Genomic DNA, 17,648 nt, shown 5'->3' on the forward strand with positions numbered 1-17,648 from the left:
AACATCGGGAAATATGCACCTGGTATATATTTTGAGAAACCACAAACTATGTACATCACAGGCTGATTATAAGCCTCAATTTGGATCCTCATGGTTTTTTTGCTAAAAACCTGAAAGAATTATAGATTTCCATTTTCCTTTGAAAAAATTAATACATTTATCCTTGAAAAATTTAGTTCAATTTAGATGCATTAAGCTGAGTTACTAAGAGTTATTCGTGTTTTTAGCGTAATAACGTGAACATTTTTCATAATCACCCACCCCTAACTCCCCCACCCCACAAAAAACCCCCGTAATTTAAAACACGTAAAAGTGCTTCTTTATCGAACCACTATCTTCTCGTCACTGTGACCAAATAAACTGTTTTCTTGAACATCATGCAGAGCATACCAAATGCCAAAAGACGTGCTGTTGGCGTTCTGCAGTGACTATTGATTTCCCACTGTAACTAGCTAAGCGGAATAACTCCTATACTCTAGCCGTTCCATGATGTTGTTTTGGTTAACACGAGTGCAGGTCAAAGATAATATTTTGAAATCAAAAGCCTAACATTCCCTATTTTTCCCCCCAATTCATCGATATTTTTTTATTTAATAGCAATAATTTACTTAATAACAGAACTCATGGTTTATGAAAGCCGTTTAAAACTGGATTCCTCGGCGAACGACACACAACTTAGTTTTTAGTTTTGGTTGCTTGCCCAAGGGTTAACTAAAGCGACGACTGCACTATTGATTGTTCTACTACATGTATTAAATGTACCCTAGCCTGGAACCAAACTACAGAAGTTACTTGTATTGACAACGCAATTGTAAGGTATTTCAGAATTAACACTAGTGCGCTCATGAAGAGAATTTAAAAACGTACATTTACCCATAAAACAAGTGATGGTATGCGAAGTAATGAAAAAATACGTGAATTAAAAAAAATACAAAAATACAATATTTCAGAAACAATCAGTTCTTTAACTATTTTAGAATCATTCAGTGCTACGTACCAGAAGTCAGTTACTGCATCACACTGAAATTATTAACGGTTCGAACTATTCAAATGTTGCCAGAACTTACGGTTCCTAATTCCAATACATGGATGCATTGTACTGTTCACATACATGCATTATATTGTTCATCCGCTGTGATAATACACCAACTAGTTTCAACTATATCAGTGTTGTCAGAGAAAACATCGAACTTAAAATTTCCGAACTCTTTGCAATTTGTCTATTAATTGCATATATGTACTATATTTTTTTTCTAGTTCATTCATTATGATTACATACATGTATTAGTTATTGTTTTGGTATCTTCGAATCGTAGTTAACATCTTCCAAAATCAAGGGTTTAGGATCCGCTCTTCGCCTGTGAGGAGAGGAATGGATCAGAAACTCTTGACTTGGGAAGAATCCCCCTCGTTGTATTCCCTCAGATTGATTTTACAATTCCTTGTTTGGATTTAAACTTGCTACTCGATGTTCATTTTCTTCTGGTATGACTGACACACATACTATAACATGATATAACATAAAATATAAAAACCCAGCACGATCTTTTACCCAACTTCTCAATTAATCAATCCAGATTGATGAAAAGCTACTCAAAGATCATCACACTTGCGTGATAAATAATCGATTCTTTTGTTTTACTCTATGATATGTTTTGGAATAAAAATATTTTTATCAAAATTCAAATGCTGCAACATTTCCATATCTCCAACGTTTATGATCAGACAATCCTTGAAGCACAAAGAAGATAGGCATCCCAAGGAAATATTTCATGTCCTTGTATTCGAGGCGAATGTTGATCAATATTCAACAGTGCATTTGCTATCAAAGTATTTATAGCCGATTCTCTGTGCACGGAATCTGTTGCAGCAATATCGACTTGGAACCGGAGAGTATGAAAATCATTATGTGAAAAGAAAACTTCATCAATCATATCAGCTGTCAACAAAATATTTTGGAACTTACCTCTCTGACCAATGTTATGTGTATCTCGTTCAAGAAATGGAATCATATGGTTGGGGACTTTGGGCAGTCTCAGACTTTATAAGGATAAATTATAATTGCGCAAATTATATGTAAACAAGTGATTCAAGAAATATATTTTGAGCTGCTGCCAATACTTTACCAATGGTACTGCGAAGATCGACATCTATGAATCAGGATTGACTCAACCTCTGAATCAGGTGGGTATCAATATTTATTGTAGTGACAGTCTCTAAGAGAGATGACGTTGTTGGCAGGCTGCCAAAATCACCACGCGGTCACTAGAGTTTTGTTTACATCGTCATTTCGGGGTTATTGCGTTAAACAATTGAAATGATTTTTTAAATGCGATTAACTCAGAAACCTTTAATTAATCAAATTTTCTCCGTAGCACGTGCTACTCAAAACGTAATAGACAGGAAAAGAATTATATGAAAGGAAATAGAGATAGGGAAATGACCCATTTCAAAATTAAATTAATTAAAAATGAGCCTAATTGAAAATGGCAGCGACGTGAATCTTATAACTGTCAAACTGCGTTATCTATAATTTGAATTAATTGTTTTTGTTGTTGTTGATAAACATTTTAATTAAAAACAAAGTACGTAACTCATGATCAAAAGACAGAACTATATAGCACTGTCATTGTTCCATAACCTGCTATATGAAATTTTGATTGAAAAAAAAAAAAACACGTGACTTTGATTAATTTCCACATTTTTGAATGATCAAAAAATAAATAATAGCGCAAATATTTTAACTACAGTTCTAAATAACTAAACTTAAGTTCTACAATATACTTTAAAAAATAAACGTATTTTAAGCGTTATACGACATAATAGAAAGCATACAGTTGTATTAATATTTCTAAAGGTATCTTGGTTAAATAATATACAATATATTTAACTTTTAAGCATTTAATAATAAATATCTTATTTTTCCAGAAAGAAAATGCACGTTATCCTTTGAGTTGAGCAGGACCTCAGCTCAAACACTTTAAGATTTCGCGGCCGATATATACGTGAACAGAAGCAATCATTTATCGGTACTGCAACAGTATAATATAACTCGGACAAAGATATTGATCTTTACACGTCAACTCAAACACTGAGTAAAAATTTTCCTTCAGTGAAAATGAAGGTTTTCAATACCAATTTGCAAACATTGTGCTTAGTGTTAATTATTTCAAATAATTAAATGACAAAATGAAAAATACCGATAATTCCAGCAGTCTGTACATGTACAAATTCATAAAATATATCCAAAATAGTATTGACTGTATATAATCTTTATACCTGCAGACTTATGCTATGAACACATCTATATCATAAGATCCTATAATTTATAAAATTTCTTTTACTAGTATTGTAATCCTAAATGCATCTTAAATTGTAGAGAAAGGCAAAATTGACACTTAGGAATTCAGCAAAATCACTGAAGATCACCGAAAACTGTTATGTGTACAGTGGATGAGAACAAGAAGACACGAATATTCATTATGTGGTTTTATTTTTAGATAAAGGCAATAAAGACAAGAGACTTGTTAAGAAAACTTTATTTTATTTAACTTCTTTTATGTACAGAACCCGATTGTGCCAAAATGTACTAGTAAAAATATCCTAGATCACCTGGTGAAAGATCACCATCTGTATGATTGAGACAAAACATCTAGCTCTGAAGAACTACAAATCGTTTAAGGGCGGAAAAGAGTGCATCTGTTAAAGGTTAATGGTATGGTGCCAGATTACTTACTAAAACTTTTAGAACCCTGTATCCCACCTGAAACCATTTATCCCTTGAGGAATCATGATGGTCTTACTTTTACCAATCCTCAAGCCAGAACTACATCTTACTTAAAAAAAAGTTTTATACCCTCTAAAATTAAGCTGTGGAATGAACTAACTTTGCACATCAGAAGTCTCCAATCATTGTCTTTTTTTTCAAATTCCATTATAAAACAATTTTTCGAAACTCCAAATAAACTTTTTAATTTTGGGAATCGCAGAGAAAAAAAATTATACATTGTCAATTAAGAAACAATGCTAGTAGTTTAAATGGTGACCTTTTTGATGATTTTATTCGTGAAAATTCAATCTGTGAAAATTATGGATATCATACTGAAAATGCATATCATTTTTTCTTTGTCTGTCCTAAATATAATGAGGAAAGGAACAGTCTATTTTATCAAATATCAATTTTTGACTTGCAAAAACCAGTAACTTTGGATTTGTTGTTATTTGGAGATGATGACATATCATATGATGAAAATGCTGTACTATTTAAATTAGTTCATAACTACATTGTAAAATCTTATTATATTAATATTAAAATAATCATGACTATAGGTACATGTATATATATATTTAAAGTATGTACATAAAAGTAGTATACTTATGCTGTAATTGTACTATTTAAGTTTTGATTTTTTTTTTCTCTTTCTCTTTCCACAAACCTAGTTTTCCCAACCCTTTTTTCTTTTGCCCATCTGAATATATATTTTTATGCATCATCATACTATTTTCTTTATATGTATTACCTTGCACCTTATGGAGAAGGATTACATAGGCATTGCCTGCTGTCTAATCCATTTATGTAAATGTATATTTGCATAATAAAATATGTTCAAATCAAGGCACCCAACATGTGAATTTAACTGTCACAGAACTAATTGATTCTTCAATTTTATTCACTGAAGCTGCTGGGTATGCTCTGAAAAAGGCGACAAAATGGTACAAAATTTTCAGTTTAAGATAAAGACGTCCTTGAACCAGATGAATCTACTGAAAAAAACCCAGTTTCATTCCCAGTAAGTATTCAAAACATGTGGTACGAAATGGATGAAAACTGTACAAAATGGATGAAAGTTAACATCGGGTATTTATGCCACCTGATTGGCCGCTCATTAACGACAAAATAAAGAATTGTTTGCAAATTTTGCAACAAAGAAACAACCTGTCAAATTTGCAAAAAAATTAAAGATGGAAGGGGCAGAACCAAAAGACGATGAAGACCTTCAGAAAACTGTCAGTACATTTCTTGTAGCTGAACACATTGATGTGCAAGCCACAGTTTTCAATGCATTTTGAATTAATGATTTTTGATATGTAAATTGTACAAAAAAACCTAAATTGATATAACATTTTTACGCATTTAAATTGTTACCTTGTGTTTCAAAATTATCTCAGGTTTGCCTCTCAAACCATGCGATTCATTAAAATTTCACTTACTGAACAGGTAAAAATAATCTAAAATAAGGCACTACATCTATAAATTAATGATGTTCACTTTAAAGTTAAAATTACAAGTATTCTTTTACACAAAGAAAAATAATATTATGTTCATGTCTCCTTAAAGTAAAAGCTCCAGCAGAAAAGAAGGCGAGTTCAAAAGTGTTTGTTTTCCCGATATTTGTTACAGCTATAAAAACAATGGTACTATGTTGAAAATGAAGAGTCTGTCCAGTTCAAAGTCACAGACAACAGAAAGTATGTTTAATTCCGTATGATAGAGTCCGTATCGTGGCTGAAGACGATGACCCTGTTTGCATGATCTTTCCATTTTGAAGTTACCATCAAAACGTATGACTGTGTGATCAATTGCTAATGCCATGATACTGTATGCTCTGATATTGATAGAAGACGTTTTTATTAAACATTATTAATTTTTATATTGATGTCATCTAAAACTTGCTATTGATGCTTTACCATTGAGGATAAGACGAGTTTTCAGAGAAGTCGAAGAGTAGAGAAGCATACAGCATTTAGATTTTGCTTAAATGCTTAAACAGTTGCCAAGACAACATTCAAATGAATTTTACAATGAGACATACAGAAGTTTGATAACTGAGTGGTTCAATTATGCAAAGAAGAGACAAACTATTGATAAGCGGTTGGCAGAATCAGGAAATAGTAATCGGAGAAAAATTTGAAAAAGAACCTTACAGTATAACCAATACCGACTTCCCAAATTTAGCTTGAAATTTCAATGTGTTCATAAAAAACGTCTAGTAAAGAAAAGATCAGGCTCCAATTTCACACAAAAAACCCCACAAATTAGGTCAAATTTCAGACTTACAATGTAAGTCCGAATTTTCTGAAATATTTGATTTTTTTTCTTAAATTCAACTCAAAAACTAAAATTTCTGCATTTCACAAAAAAATCTTTAAAAAACTTAAGTTACCTTCATAGCAGACTTAGATCAAAAATAAATTCTCAAATATGGCGGTTAACAACAGACGGCAGCGTAGACATCGGCAAAGAATTTGCCATTATCGTCTTGTTGACAGACAAAATCCAATGGAAAATTTACCCGTGTGATGTATTCCAAAATTTCAGATTTCGCCCCAAGACATTTTTGTACATTGTCGCTTTGTTAAATCTCTTTATTCAGAGAGACACTTTAAGAAATTCTCCACTGAATCCTTTTTTTTCCAAGTTTTGATAACCCTTACGGATTTGGCGAGTGGCAGTTTTTATTCTTTGATTTCGGACACTTTCTCTTCAATATCTCCCTCCTCCGTTTGCAGAGTTGTACGTGATGTGTGTTCCGCAGTTTATCAAGATGTCATCTGGGGTAGAATCAGACGAAGTGATATCTCAGTTTTACAATATTGCAGGTAATGTTAATTAAAGTAGTACTTTCAATTGGCAAAGTTTGATCCCTCACCTTTGATTTTAAAGGAATGTTGTAAAATTTGAAACACTGTTCAATGTCACAAACATAAACCGACTTACCAATATTTTGTAAACTATTAGATACTATATTTGAGAGAGTTAGCTCTCTTGGTTAAATTACATCTGTTATCCCTTCATCATGCCTGTACCAATGATTTTCATCTATTGTATGTATTGTAGTTTGTACATACGGTACATAAGTATTTTCTCTACACTGTAAATTCAGTTATGAGAATAAAGTTCATTGTCATTATTTAGATAAATTCATTCACCTTACTTTACCAAATTTTAAATTATTTTGCAAACATCACATTATTATATTAAATGTATTCCATGCCACCATTTTTACCCTATTAAAAGGTTTTCTATGTATTACAACATACCAAAATTAATAAAAAAAATTAAAGAGAGGTGTAATTAATATATTACATGTCCTTATTGTTAGGTTTTCCAAACATACATGACTGTGTTGAGAAAATTGTGTATGTTTATAACAAAGATATAAGAGGTAGTCTGTCCTCCATGAAGTTCATTTTGTTTAACTTTTCCCAACTTTATAACCCTTATATTAATATATGTACACCTCCGACCAGTTGATATGTATATTTTAATGTTATTTTTGTCCTCATGTACCATATGTTTGAAATGGTTTTGAGAGAATAAATGAACTGAACTGATAGAACTTTCATAAAGATACAAGCGCCATCAAATAATGAGCCGGATTATCTAAACAGAAAGGGGTATCATTCCTTGAATGTGCAGGTATTTCATGGACCCTTTTGTTGATGAAAAATATTTATCAACACGGATTAAAGGTTAAATATTGTAATTTTAATTTACCGTCATGGTAAAATGAGCAGCTGAAAGTTTGAAAACTTTTCACATCAAACAAGTACCGTAATATATATTTACTCAACTCAAGCAAAAGGATATTAATTAAAAGTTTTTCTTTTATATTTAAAATATTTGCCTTAAGTGTTTAAATTTGATGTAGACATTATTATGAATCACATGTATTAAATTTTACATATATACATAGATAATTATGACAATTCATAAATATATATCAGCAGAGTACATTCTCAGGATTTAAGATTAAACTTATATAAAAACTTAAGTTTTTTCGTGAAGTCTGAGCTAGTCGCTAGTCTTCAATGACAGGTGTTAATAAATTAGGATCAATAATAAAAAGAATGACAACTTCAGCGGGAATTGTTGGCGAGAAACCAATCAGAGTGCTCGCAAACAACTAGTTAAAAAATTGAGCGAAAATAACATACCTGCCAACCAGATTATGCAAATCACAGGACACATAAATATCCAGTCAATTAACAACAACAGCAGTTTAAATTAACTCCGGCACAGAAATATTTCATCAATATGACATCACAAAAATGTGTTGTGCGGCTTGATAACACGAAGTTCTAATGTGTAGAAATAACGAAGTTTAAGTACTGAAGTTGGTTAAAACATGTGATAAAAAGAATCTCTCATGGTTTGTGATGGTATATGATCTTTGCTATCACAAACCACGAGAGATCCTTTATTTATTCATTATACGGTGTTATATGACATTTTTTCTCAGAATAATACTATTATCTTTCAAATTGATATTTCCTCTGAATTATGAAAAGAAAAACATGATGAATATGAAATTTTATTTGCCATGTTTTTGACAAAGGTTTATCGAAGTTTCCAGTCATGCTGAAGAGTAAGAAAATTGAAACTATTAAATGTTTGTTTTTTACGACCAGCTGCAACACTTCGCATGCAGTACTCAAAGGATCATGTGCATGGTATATGGACTCTATGTAACGTTTAAAATGCTACAAACTAAATTCTCTTTACAGAACTTTTGGCTTTCTGAAAATAATTTTCCAAAACAATTCTTTATATAAAAGTGTCACAAAATACACAAAAAAAATATAGAGAAGTTATATCTCTTATCTGAGTATTTACCTCAGATAGAGGACATTGTAAATAATAACTAAGCATTTAGTTTATCTTCCATGACTGGGAAAGTACATAAATGAAATTAAATATCTGTAAAGATTTTTGATGTACGATTGTTTATTTGTATTCATATATGGCATTTCGTATTTATTATATATTATATTTTGTATATTAGTAACAACCGGAAGCATTGTTCATCATTATTTTATGTCTAAAATGTATTTAATCTGTTGTATATCATTGTTTTACCTTGAAATTCATCCCATGTTTATCATATGTTTTGCACTTTCATTTTCTCATACTTCCAGTTGCGGGAACTTATGTGTAGCTTTTACTTAGAATAGTCGACCAAATGGGTTGCGCAACGTCATGGTATAATGACAGAGTGAGTGAGAATGATGTGAATATGCATGATATAAAATAAATGACTACCCAAATTTTGTCGAAAGGTCTGAGACTTTTGAGAAATCGCGTGATCGCGCTCGCGATACTTTAAACGACCAGAGGCTTAGCCTAGTACCCGAGGCCTTCCGAGTGCAAGCACGAAGGCCTGGAATCCCCCGTACAATGGCTGCGCTCAATGTTGAATCCAACATGGCGACTAGAAAGGTAAAATAACATATACACACTTATAGTTAGACCTGTTTGGCCTTTTCTGATTTAGCTTTATACGGCCCTGAACCATCGACTGAATGTCCGAATGCGAGTATTAAGCGAGCCCTGTATATCGCACAATATAAACAGTGATACATATCGACACTTTTGCTCATATATCTCCTTATTTTTCAGACAGACATTTTTTTAAAAAGTTATTTACAGGTCATGATAACATACAAAACAACATACAATGCATAGATTCAATGGAATGCCATGGTGTAATTGGTTAGCACACTTCATGCTTCAGAAGTTTATTATGGCATTTGAAGAGGTCCAGGTTCAAATCCTGGGGGTATTCCGCTTTACTTAGTGTATGTCAAGCCCCCGATATGGCTGATTATGGCTGATGATAACATACAAAACAACATACAATGCATAGATTCAATGGAATGCCTTGGTGTAATTGGTTAGCACACTTCATGCTTCAGAAGTTTATTATGGCATTTGAAGAGGTCCAGGTTCAAATCCTGGGGGTATTCCAGCTTACTTATCGTATGTCAAGCCCCCGATATGGCTGATTAGCTAGTTATGATGTCCATGTGCATTGCTGTACAGTGTAGTTTGTTGTGTGTTATAATCTTAGACAGAGGAAAATTATATCCACCAATGTGAGGAAACGTTGCCCTCATTTATGCATGTGGAAGTCTCGCTGGAAAATTCATACACTAGTACATGTAATAGCAGATGCAAAGGGACACCTAAGGGGAAGACCTACGGTCAAGCATAAAAAAAAGCCCCAGTGGTAGGACTGTTGTAACATATTTTGATATTAAATACCTCATATACTGATAGAAACACTAACACATGCAAGTTCATGCACTTGTGTTTCTTTGAGCACTGCAGCAAATTTATACAGCAGAGTTTTTCTGTTTAATTACAATACACAATTACAATTACAATACACAATTACTTTCATCATTGTCATGAAAAGATGCTCGCGTTTATGCATATGGAACATTCCTACACAAGTAACAGCAGAAAGAGATGTAGAGGGACACCTACCAGAAAGACCCCCGTTCAAGCTTCCAAAAAAGCCCCAATAGTAGGATGATTTGCTATATAGTATATTTAAATTTTAAATACTGCATGTATACTTAGTTATGTATGAATCAATATATATAAATTTCATGCACTTGTGAAAGAAAAGAAAATAGGACGAACCCAATTAGGATTCTTATCAGGGCAACTTGAATCTCTAGTCAGGTGTTCTTCTTTCTGCTATCTTGCTAGTTTCAGATAAGAAAAGAATAAACTGTGGTATATAATGATTTAAAGTATTCACTTAGCCACACAGCGAATATCACAATGTTCATTAGGTTCTCTTTTGAATAGTCTTCCAGATGGAATGATGAAGAGAAAAATTATGTGGCTAGTTATGTGCAGGAAAAAGTTCCTGATTACCCTATTTCCAAGGAATATTGGAAAAACTGTGCTTTATTTTCACTCTCATTGGTGTCATCCCATAAATCCAAAGTAATCATTACGGATTTTTCTCCTACAGGTTGATTCATTTCGGCAGAAAGATCTTGTTCATTTCAGGCCTGCCTACATCACTGTTGTTAAAAATCAAAATTGCTGTTGCCTGTTTCCCTGGCCTGCCCACTTGCTGAATATAAGCTGTTAAAAACTTGTTCGACTACTGTGATACTGAAGTGTTATCATGGGATATCATTTAAAGTTGGAATTATCAATCGAATCAGTATTGAACTCAAAACCAATTGGAGCCATTTGTCAAATAGAAGTATTAAATATGTAGCAGGAGAATGACATTTGCATAATAATTTGTAGTTTGTCCTTTTTCAGGATATAAATATTTTTAGCAATAAACCTGAAGACTGCATTTATTATGTTTTTAATTTTGATTGCATTAAAAAGAGAAGTGAAAGACCCAGTCAGTACAAAGCCTTAAACCATTCATGCTTTACAATTACACAAGCACGACTTTCATTCATCTTGCATGCTTTTTATTAAATAGTTCTTGTTTCTTCCCTTTATATTCAGATAATTCTGATGAAGAATAATACTTATTTCTATACATTATATTAAGATGACATATTAAGATGACAAAAATTCATTGAAAAGTTACCTTCAATACTCTTAGGTGGACCTGCATGCACAATTTTTTCCACACGGCCAAAATCTGCTCCCATCCCTTGGGCAGAAGAAGCCAATATGATCCTTAGAGGGCTGTCCTCTGAGGAAATCTGATGAAATATCAATTCCCGTCGCTGATAGTAGAAAATCAAATTCATTTGTTTGAGCCCAGTATCACTATTTTTGATTTACAATAGCATAGGACATCTTGAAAATTTAGGATCATTCGATCAAGTTCAACCATTATATGTTATAAAAACAATTCATAGCACTTCCATCTCTAAATATTCTTTTTACACCATCTTCATAAACAAATCATATGTAAATTTACAAAATGTTGTGGGGACCTTGTTGAATTTGTCATTCTTCTAGTTTACTTTCAAGTCAAACCTGTACAGTGCTTAGCTTTACATATTAATTTTTCATGTGAAACTGTTTAAACAAAGGATTTCTTGTGTGATTCTTGTGTTATTAGCAAATCGTTTGCACGTCACAATGCACCAACGTCAAAATTGTACTAATCCCCTTGACGTTACGTTTGAATTTGAACAGATTAATATCATTTATAAAAGTAAAACAGACTCAATTTGTACAGTAAATTACAGAAAATAAAATTATAAGGAATGAACTCAATATCTATCCAAGTTGTACTCGTATAACCTGGGTTGGAGCAATTTATGCTTTTTTATAATCTGCTACGCGGATTATAAAGCGTAAATTGCCCCAACCAAGGTTATACTCATATAACTTGGGTAGACATTGAGTTAATTTCTTTATTCTTACTTTTTCACTCCCATATTCCACAGATGCATGATACATAACAACTCTGGCATTTTCTGGATTCTTCTCCCCATTGTACAGCAAGTTCCCCAAGATTCGACAAGCATGTTCATAGGCAAATCCTATATAGTTCAGTGATGAATTGAAATATACAATAGTCAGTGGAGAAGCACCTAATTTAACTTTCAGTTCATTGAATAAGACATCCAGAATATGTCTGTAGGACAATGTTGTATCCTTAGAGCTTGCAGGTCTTCTTAACACAGTAATTGAAATATTAGGCTTCACTGGAATCTCACCATGGATCCTACAGTTCTTCAGAGATAAACAATTTTTTTTTTATATCAGCCTGACCTTTGATGGAAAGTGTTGCCGAAAGACAAAGAAATGTTGCCTCAGGAAGCACAGCACGAAGTTCAACTAGTTTACTGTATTCCGGACGAAAATCATCTCCCCATTCCAAAATACAATGGGCTTCATCAATGACTATCACAACTCTGTTCTCTTCAAAACATCTGCACTGAAAAAATTTGTTCACTGATGGTTTGCCTAATATGTTCTCAGGGTGGCTGTAGATAAAGCTATAGGAGAAATGCCCATCTGTAATTGCTTTGCCCAGATTCAGCTCTTTAAGTTGTACAGCCATATCATCTAATTTGCTTATTTGCTGATTAATAATCACATTGAGTGGCTCAACAACTATAACTTTAGTGTCCTCCAGCACAAATGGAATAAGCTCATAAATCAAACTCTTCCCATAACCCGTTGGTAATGCTGCAATGACATCATGTCCATTCACAACATCCAGAAGGGCATTATTTTGTTTAGGCTTCAGATTGTCAATCTTGCAACCAATTCTTTCATTAAATTTTAGAAGTGCCTTGCTAATGTCATCTTCATTAAGCTGTTATACAAAATTAAAATACATAAGAATACCAATTAGAGTAAAATTTGTTATGAATTTGTGAAATCCAGTTCATAATTTAAAGGTTTGAACCTGCAGCCCTTCACTTTATATCTAAAAACTGCTGGCATGCAGTGTACTAACCAATTACCCAAAATCAATCCAAGTATTTTATTATGATCATAATTATGAATACTGAAAATACATAAAATTGCAAGCGGAATACCCCCAGGATTTGAACCTGGACCTCTTCAAATGCCATAATAAACTTCTGAAGCATGAAGTGTGCTAACCAATTACACCAAGGCATTCCATTGAATCTATGCATTGTATGTTGTTTTGTATGTTATCATGACCTGTAAATAACTTTTAAAAAGTTTTTCTACCTGAAAAATGAGGAGATATATGAGCAAAAGTGTCGATATGTATCACTGTTTATATTGTGCGATATACAGGGCTCGCTTAATACTCGCGTTCGGACATTCAGTCGATGGTTCAGGGCTGTATAAAGCTAAATCAGAAAAGAAAATGTTGTATCAAGTCTAACCATGTTATTGATTCGCATATGAACCAGCAAGAAAAGGCCAAACATGTCTAACTACAAGTGTGTATATGTTATTTTACCTTTCTAGTCGCCATGTTGGATTCATCATTGAGCGCAGCCATTGGACGGGGGATTCCAGGCCTTCGTGCTTGCACTCGGAAGGCCTCGGGTACTAGGCTACCAGAGGCTGAGCCTGTAGGTCAAGTCTCAGCCTGTGATACTAGAAACCAAAATTGTGAATCGAAAGACATTGATAGACCTTAAGAGCAAATTTTTGAAATTAAAGAGGGTTGCAGTGATAGTTTGTTTGTTGTCGCAAAATTGAATGATAAAGAAATAAATCGTTTGATTGATACTGGGGCCTCAGTTTCTGTGCTGCACAGACAGGTTTTTGATGAGAATTCGGAGGATGTTAGACCAAGTTTGAATAGAAATTGTGGAAAATTGAAAGTGGCTGATGGTGAAAAGATTACCCCGGATGAATTTTGTTATTGATGATAATCCCTATAGCTTTAGGATGTTAGTGGCCGATATTGAGGTACCCACGGTACTTGGATATGATTTCTTGAGGGACAATAGTTAACTGAATTGAGACTTGGTGAGAGTACGCTCAAGTTTAATGGTGAATCGGTAAATTGTAGACTTTACAGCCAAATTCAGAATTTGTTCAAACTGTCGTTGACTGAAAATGTTGTTATCCCTCCGTCGAGTGAAATGATAATTCCAACCAAAATTGTGGGTGACCAGCCACTTGGTAAAAGGGCTGTTGTTAAGGATAATTGTCCGTCTTTGTCGAAGAAAGGAATTTTAGTGGGTAAAAGTGTTTTTGACCCTAATAAATGTGAAATACCTGTGCGTGTTTTCAATGTTTCTGATACTCCCCAAACCATATACAAAAATACGGTTACGACCGAGTGCGAGATAGTTTTCGACAGTAGTGTAGTATCTTTTCAAGACCAATCTTTTGATGAGATGGATGCCCAAACCTTGAATAAAATTGACATGTTAAAGGTACCACAGAAACATGTGTGTTCTTGACCATATCAAAGTTGTTCTTGATTCTTGTATTAATAATCTTAGCGAGGCGGAATAGACGAAAGTGTGCGATCTATTGCGTCAATATCAAAGTGTGTTTGCAACCTAAAAAGATGATTTGGGAGAAACCGATTGTGTTTTACACATAATAAATACGGGTCAGGCCCGTTTCATAAAACAAGCCCCAAGACGAATACCCATATACCAGAAAGAGGAAGTTTCACAAGAATTGAAACGGATGTTAGATGTTGGTGTTATTAAGCCCTCTAAATCTTTTTGGGGTTCACCTATCGTCATTGTGCGTAAATCAGACGGCTCCATAAGATTCTGTGTAGACGATCGTAAAGTCAATGAGGTCACAATAAAAGACTCGTATCCTCTACCCAGAATCAATGACTCCCTTGACGTGTTGCACAAATCTTCGTGGTACTCTGTTTTAGATTTACAGTCAGGTTTCTGGGAGGTAAAAATGGATCCGGCAGACCAAGAGAAAACAGCTTTTGTTACAAATAGCGGACAATATGAGTTTACCAAACTGCCTTTCAGTCTTTGTAATAGTTCCGCAACCTTTGAACGGCTTATGGAGAGTGCTTTAGCTGGACTACAATAGGAGACTTGCCTTGTATACATTGATAATATCATCATCTTTTCTGATTCCTTTGAAGCTCAATAATATAGATCGTCTTAGTGATGTTTTGAAACGTATAAGTCAGAGAGGACTTAAGATTTTCCCAAAGAAATGCAATTTGTTTTAAAGAAAGTCAAATATTTAGGACATATAGTGTCTGAAAACGGTATTGAACCATGTCCTAGTAAAATCAATCAAAGATTGGTTCATACCTTGCAATGTAAACGACCTAAGAAGTTTTCTTGGGACCATTTCATATTATCGTCGTTTTGTTAAGGGTTTTGCTGACATTGCAAAGGTTTTACATAAATTTACTGAGAAAGCAGCAAGTTTTCTTTGGACCAATGAGTGTGACATCGCTTTTCAGCGTCTTAAAACTGCTTTAATAACAAACCTATAATTTCCTACCCAGACATGTCAAAATCTTTTATCTTAGATACTGATGCTAGTAGAACAGCCATCGGCGGTGTTTTGTCCCAGGTTCATGAAGATGGAGAACATGTTGTTGCATATTTCAGCAGGTGTCTGTCCAAACATGAGCGACAGTATTGCATAACTAGAAAAGAGATGTTGGCTGTGGTTGAAGCCATCAAACACTTTCATTACTATTTGTTTGGTACTAGATTTCTTGTTAGAACAGACCATGGTGCTCTCAGCTGGCCTCGTGATACGTGATACATACAACTTTGAAATTCGCCATCGTCCTGGAAAACAGCATAGCAATGCTGACGGTTTGTCTCGGAGACCCTGCCAATCTTGTAAATTTTGCTCCAGACAGGAAGACAAGGACATCATTTCTTGTGAACATGTGGCCCATGTGTCAACCCAATCTTCTAGTCTTGACTGTGATGTTCAGCAGCAAATTAATTAAGTGTCTTTTAAGTTAAGTGTCTACAGTACAACCCAGTTCAGTGCCAGAGGGAAGTGATCTCTCTTGGTTCCAATCAAAATCCAACGATGAACTCTTTCAAGCCAAGAAACAGGACCCTGTTCTGAAACATCTCTTCTCTCTGAAAGAAAAATACAAAGATGAACCCCCAAAGTGGCAAGAAATTTCTCACTTATCTCCATCTCTATAATCATATTGGTTCAATGGATCAGAATTGGAATTGTTACTGGAGTTTTATACAGGAATGTCGACAAAAATTCTGACGGGCTTCAACTGTTAGTTCCAAAATGTTGGCAAAATGAAATTCTGGTCCTTGTTACATGACTCTTTGCTTTCAGGTCACTTGGGTGTAACCAAGACCATAAACAAATACGAAAACGATTCTATTGGTCAGATTATATGTCCCATACCAGGAGATGGAATGAACGATGTAAAGTGTGTCAAAAACGTAAACCCCCTTCCAAACCAATTAGAGAAGCTATGGCACAATGCAATGTTGGTGCAACCTTAGAGAGAATAGCTCTGGATATGATGGGTCCATTGCCTCAAACCCAGAAAGGACACAACTATATTTTGGCCATTACTGACTATTTTAGAAATGGGCAGAAGCCTACCTCATGGTAGATCAAAAGGCTAGTACCATTGCTGATTTTTTGATTGATTTTATTTGTCACTATGGATTACAATTAAATTTTGTTGAGACATCAAGTGATACGAATACCCGTCTAGTGCGTATAACCAGCTGTCATCAAATCCGTTCTTCTTTCTCATCGGTGCTCCAAGCCATTACTTTCCTGGAGAAGCGACACAACTCCTGAAAGCAACCCGGATCTCTGCACATCAGCATTTGGAGAACTATAAAAGGAGATCCATCCCTGATGGTTACTTAGGAATCACCAAAGAAGAAGCTGTCACCTTTCCGGATGGATCCAGACATCATCGTCTCGACACCTGGTGCAAGGAGCCGAGAGACAAAGTCACCGCCTTCACACAGACATATTCTTAAAGAATACTGTAGAGAATCTTTGAAACTGTTAAATGAATTTCAGGTTCTAGAAATGTTTTGAATACATGTAGTAAGTAATGATGAGTTAATTGTAACGTAGTTAAATGTGTAAATATGTTGTATGTATATCTTGCTTATGTTTGATGAGCATACCCATTGGCAAGATTCGAGGACGAATCTATAAAGCGGGGGGGGGGGGGGGGGGTTACAGTAACGATTTTTTGATGTATGATTGTTTATTCATAAACATAAAAATGCATTTCGTATTTATTATTGTATATTAGTACCAAGCGGAAGCGTTGTTTATCATTATTATATGTTTAAAATGTATTTAATCTGTTGTATATCATTGTTTTACCTTGAAATTCATCCCATGTTTATCGTATGTTTTGTACTTTCATTTTCTCATACTTCCGGTTGCGGGAACTAATGTGTAGCTTTTAAACCACGTATAACACAACATGCGGGGTGTATGCTATATTGTACACGGGGTGTAGGCT

The 17,648-nt window shown here is 34.1% G+C and overlaps 2 long non-coding RNA genes across 2 annotated transcripts; both read left to right on the forward strand.

Annotated features, from left to right (window-relative positions):
• Positions 1-1,730: 1,730 nt before the first annotated feature.
• Positions 1,731-4,619, forward strand: LOC136273672 (uncharacterized). Its single transcript, XR_010711878.1, has 3 exons — positions 1,731-2,184; positions 2,929-3,029; positions 3,380-4,619. It is a non-coding gene; the product is annotated as an uncharacterized lncRNA (long non-coding RNA).
• Positions 4,620-9,168: 4,549 nt separating this feature from the next.
• On the forward strand, positions 9,169-10,884 carry LOC136273342 (uncharacterized). Its single transcript, XR_010711525.1, has 2 exons — positions 9,169-9,220; positions 10,770-10,884. It is a non-coding gene; the product is annotated as an uncharacterized lncRNA (long non-coding RNA).
• Positions 10,885-17,648: the final 6,764 nt, after the last annotated feature.

The sequence above is a fragment of the Magallana gigas genome, chromosome 3 (genome assembly GCF_963853765.1).
Source record: "Magallana gigas chromosome 3, xbMagGiga1.1, whole genome shotgun sequence".
Taxonomy (NCBI): Eukaryota; Metazoa; Mollusca; class Bivalvia; order Ostreida; family Ostreidae; genus Magallana; species Magallana gigas.